Source organism: Falco naumanni, chromosome 1 (assembly GCF_017639655.2).
Source record: "Falco naumanni isolate bFalNau1 chromosome 1, bFalNau1.pat, whole genome shotgun sequence".
Taxonomy (NCBI): Eukaryota; Metazoa; Chordata; class Aves; order Falconiformes; family Falconidae; genus Falco; species Falco naumanni.
Window position 1 is genome coordinate 45,132,914 of NC_054054.1, and position 6,000 is coordinate 45,138,913.

The window sequence follows — 6,000 nt, forward strand, 5'->3', positions numbered from 1 at the left end:
ATAGACAAGCAGTGTAGGAAGCCTTTTTTTTATAAATAGCCTTCTATTTATGAGATGTTTAGAGATCCTCTTTTCTGCATAGCAGAAGAGGCAATATGGCTAACAAATCAAAGGACCACAATTAAAAATAAATTATTCTTGTCTCCAAATCTGGAAGCCTTCACAAAGTTAAAACTAGAGTGGAAGACACATCATGGGAATAATTTCTAGGAAATGTTATAAAGTTAACAGAAGTAAATTGTGAGTATTCTCACCAGTTATAAAGGAAAACTATATATAAATATTTTCTTAGACAGGAAAATGTGGAGGGTTAGGTCTGTACCTTGTAAATTACTTGGCAAGCTATACTAATAATGTAAATGGAAATATGTTATAAGCATGGTAGTACTCATACTAAACAGACAGCTGAGGTGTTCTGACCATCCAGTACTGAGAGAAGAGTACTATACTTTTATAAACATATTTCCCACAATTTATCTATCAGACTGGCAGACTCTGAAGAATATCACAAATCCTTTTGGCAGTAACATCTGGAAAACCTCTAGAAGTAGCTTAATCATCTAGAATGAAAAAAGGCTCTCTTGAGTCATCCCTGGAAGTGTTCAAGGCCAGGTTGGATGGAGGTTTGAGCAACCTGGTCTAGTGGAAGATGCCCCTGTCCATGGCAGGAGGCTGGAACTAGGCAATATTTGAGGTCCCTTCCAACCCAACCATTCTACGATTATATGATACATAATGTTTGGTACAAGTCAGCAAGGCTCTATGTTTTCACTCAGACACAAAGATAAGGACAAGATGTGGATTAAGACATCTTTTCATTCAGGAACATGGCAAGGAAATACTAGGAACTTACTGTTGTTACCTCATAACTGAGGTCCTAGAAAATAAACAAATAAATGCATGCATAGATACATAAAATCCAGATACAAACAAGTAATTTTTTTGTCTAAAATCCATATAGATTTTTCATGCTGTGTTACTAACCTCTGACCCTATTCAATTCATTTGGGAATTTTCAATATCTGTTGTTTATATCATGTATTTTTAACTCTGATATAATATTTCAGGGTATGAAAAGGCTATTAGAGTAACAACGAACCTTCTTTTTTTCCAGCATTCTTTTGCTGACCTCTCTTGAGTAATGCTCATGTGTATTTATTACTTAAGTATGTCAGCATTACCAAAGCACAGGAAAAAAAAGGGAGGAAATCTAGATAGCTTAGAAAAACTTGTGCATCTGCAGTTGTCACATGGACTGTTTTGCTTCAGGGTTTTTTTCATAAATACAGTGATGAGAGTTCATTTCATATTTTGGAAAAATTAAAATATTTCTGTTAGAAATACCAGTTCATGGAGTACCTCTCATGTCTGCAATATTTCTCTGGAAAATGTAAGAATGACAAAATTAGTTCAAAACAATGACACAGCAGTTAGTGGATTTAGTAATTCCAGGAGACCTTTGAAATATTTACCCGACTGAAACCCCTAATCAAATTTGTTCTTCAAAATTTTAATATCTCTTTCACCTTATTTTAAGGAAGTATATTTAATTTCATAAAAGTTTTTCATTTTACCCACATAATTAATAACACTGAAATGACATATTTCTTCTTTCATTTTCTCATCATACGGAAAATCCATGAAAATGTGAAAGCAATGGAGTGGATGGGAAATTATTGCTTTCTCTCATAAACTTGGCCAAAATACATTCACAATATTTACTGAAATAATCCCAGAACACAGCAATATTTTCAAAGTTAGACAGGTGCTAAGTATTTTGTTTTGATAAGTTGGTTAACTTCCATAAATCATGTATAACCCTTCTCAAGTCAGTTTTGACCATTTCTGTCCAGCTTCTCAGTAAGCTACTTCAAAACAATCTTGCCATACTTTTCAGGGGACCAAATCTGCTTACTACTACTGACTTTTCAAGCAAGGGCATCAATATTCTCTCCCTTTGCAGAGACAAATCCAATTACTTAGACACTTCTTAGATTGTTTTGGTCCAAAGAATCACAGAATGAGCCTGCATGATCATTTTAGCTCAGATGTCACCTTTTGAAGCAAATTTCCTGACCATTCCTGTTTAATAATGCTTTCATTCATTTTATGGACTGGTTTTGGATCCCCACACAAACTGGATTTTGGAATGAAAGTGAATAGAGTGAGGTTTGGCAAGCATTCCATCCACAGCATGACTAGGACTAACCCAGCATTAAAGCCTCATGAAATGTGTTAAAGCCATATCCTTAGTACAGACTCCTTCATTTTATTAAACTGCTTATACTGGTTCTGTGCTACTTGCTAATGTGGGCACAGTTTCCAACTGGGCTTTGACTTCATAGACCCTCACAAGATGCAGAATCAAATTCAAAAGTGATTTAGGCACTTAAAATCTCATTAAAATGTATAGAGGACTTAAGGATGTGATCTTCTTTGGGACTTCAGAAAATTTCATTAATTGGTTATCTGCATCTTTAAATGCCTAAGTATCTTTGGAAATCAGAACCTGGTGTTTCTGTGCTGCAGTTCCACTTCCCTAAAATAAAGATAAATAGTAATACTCAGTTTGACAGGATCTGGTGAGGATAAATATATTAAAAATTGTGAGCTGCTCAAATCATGGAATAAGAAGGTTTAATCAATCCGTAACATACATTGCTTTCATATCACAGATCAAGGTTAAACAAAGGCTAAAGCTCTGCATGCATGATTTGCAAATGCAGTTATGCTAATACCATGATGATCTTAATTAGATGATCAGCTGCATATCTGACTTTCGATAATAAGTCCTAATGTGACTTGCTAATCAATGTCAGATATGGGAATAGAATGTAGAATTTCTGACTTGTGAATCCATGCACTAATTGCTAAACCAGACTGCCTCCCTAATGTCATCCTTCATTTCAAAATGTTCTCTCTTCTGCTTGTACTCATAGCATGTTTTATTAGAACAGCTTTTTGTAGATTCACAGACTGTTAAGACCAGAAGAATCCACTATAATAATATTATCCAACTGCTAAATAACAAGGACCAAAGAATTTCTTGCTACTTCATATTGGGAAATCATTATTTTTTTCTTTTTACATAATTTAATATTATCGGTCTTGATTTTTGACTAGGCTACAGAACATTTTTTTCAAAGACATCTAATTTTAATTTCAAGATTCAAAATTATGATGAATTTGTCGCTTTCCATGAGAGGAAATGTCAATTATTAATTGCCCTCAGTGTAGTGAGATGCTCAAAACCAAGGTCAGATTCATCCTGGTTTTAAAAGTTGCATTTAATTGCCAGCTTAAATGTTTCTGACTTCTGCTTTCAGCCACAGTAATATCTTGTTATGCCTTTAACTGCTAGATTAAAGGTTCCTACATCTCAGATCATAGATTACTGTATAAAGAAGACTATGAAAGAAAATTAATCACTTTAATCACATTACTTAATTCACTACGGGAAGTAGTTCAGATAACTAAGAAAATTATTTTTACTTCAAATGTTTGGGTTTTTTTTTTTAATTTAGCAATATTACAGACTATTACAAAACTTAATTTTGAAGTGAAACTGAAAGATTTGCCTGGATTCATTCTTCTTTCCAATGCACAATCCCTATACTCTGTATCTGAAGAGCAGGGAAAGAAAGGAAAGAAACCATTTTTATTCCTGAAACCAAAGTGTGTAGTTGTCAGCTGTTTCTTTGGGTTTTGTCGACGCATCAGAAAATCATCTTAGCAACTGGGATTCCCATTAATTAACTCACTGGAATAAATACAGCTGTCAAAGCAAAATAGGGTATTGTGGAATTTCCACACACAATAATTCATCACCCCTTCAACGGACAAATGTTAGAATTTAAAAAACCTGAAGAAACATATGAAGCTGACATGACAGCACGTTGAAACAAAGCTTCGTTTATATAAAAGTATTACAAGAAATAGTACCAAAAATTTATATCAGGATGATTCTTGTGTATAAAATTGCAATCAATTGAAAATATCTCTATAAAACTGAAGAATAAGAACTTAACCTGAGAAAAGACAGAAGGTATTTTTTCTTCTGAATGCATAGTACTACATATAATGTTACATGTGTGATAATATGTGCAAAATCCAAAATCTAAGAAGAAAACTGTTATACCTACATTTAATTTTATCTCTACAAAATTAAATGCTAACTGTGGCGTCCTTGCAACACAATGTGTTATTTATCATCTTATGCAAAATGTTACTGCGGGGAAGGGGAAAACAGCAAGATGTTTTTCATTTAAAAGTGCATGTTTGCTGCTGCAGCTGCAGCTTTGGCTTCATTTCAGAGTTTGATCTCTCAAAGGGCACAGAAAGGAACAGTAACAGCCACTATGGCCCCAAACTTATCACCTCCTAAATACAAATGGAAAATTTAGTCAGGAAGAAAATTAGACTTTCTTTTCTAGTAAAAATCTTTCACTAAAGAAAAAATATATATTAAATTTTATAGTTAAACCATTGCTAGTGAACCAAATTCTAGAAAAGAAAATAACTTTTTGGTAATTTTGAAAATGTCCAATCTCCTTTTTCTCCCTTTGTAATGTGCTTTTAAGATCAGTCTCCTTTTCACCAGGAAAGCCTGTATGATAAAGAACTATACAAGCATAAGTTCAGCTCCCACAGAGGGAAAAATCAGCCATGTAATTCTTTTGAATATGTACGTATGTATACCAAAAGATTCCACCTAGATAGCAGTAATATCCACAGTATGAATTATGGAATAATATAAGAACATTCATTTATCACAAACCTTCAGCTCCTCACCTTTGCTCTGCTCATGAATTCATTCCTCCTGGGAGGAGTGGAACAGCACCAGCCAGTCAGAAATCTGCCAAAAGTGGGAGTTCTATGAGATTGAACCAAAAGTTGATTTGCAAAGTGAAAACAACTGGCAAAAAAAAATCTATAGGGAAGTTCTGAAAAGTAAGAGGAGGGAAGAATTCTGCCTTTCTTTTCTTAAATACAAGACTCACTTCTTAGCATTTTTTCCTAATTAAAATCCATGAAATAAAATAAATTTTAAAAGCCTGGCAGAAGAAAATACTACAAACACTGTGGTAGAAGATGGAAAAGAATGAACCACAGATCAACAGCCTTAATCACAGCTCTTTAACTTTACACTGGAAAGTGCTCAGTGTTACAAGGTTAGTTTATAAATTTGAATGGAATGGAATGAAATCATATATTAAAGAATAAATGAGCAACTGGAAAATAATAAATTCTGAAGACTCTGGAAACAAAAATTCTAACAGTTTAAATAATGAAAGGTCAGTAAGTTTTATTTAGATAGAGTAAAATCACTTTTTGTCCTGTATTAATATATCTTGCAATTCCAGTGATTAACATTCTAAAGAAGGACCATCTTTGTTAGTTTTATTATGCTACAGTGTGAAAACTAGCCACATGCATCCTATTACTATTATTCCAGTACACCCTCAGCCAAAACAGAGCTCTGAATTATGCTCCTAATATTTACAAGGTTAAAAAAGAGAAGATCTGAATTACGTTCCTAATATTTACAAGGTTAAAAAAGAAAGCGTACTTCAAAATTTATATCTCCTGACAAAAGAAAAAAGATTACCAATTTTAAAATGCTACCTTCTAGAAAATCCCCCAAAGGCAGACACATTTCTGTAGGAATTAAACAGAATTATTTTTTATATAATTAAATCTCTGAAACCATTGCTTACTTACCAAATTTGACCTTGGTGCTTAGTGATAACAAAAGATGTAATATCTCCTTTGTCCACCCATTACAAACACACATCAAATATTGCAGAGGGAGCATCTGGTTTTAAGAGGCACTTACTTTGGAATGACAGACTCAGACATGTAATGTACTAAAGTGATACATTTTGATTTCTATTACTGGCCTCTCACAATTATCATCAGTATCTCCATAGTGTGTTTTTCCTATTCTGCCAAACAAACCATATTTCTGTTAATTATATGACTAAATTAGTCATTCCAAAC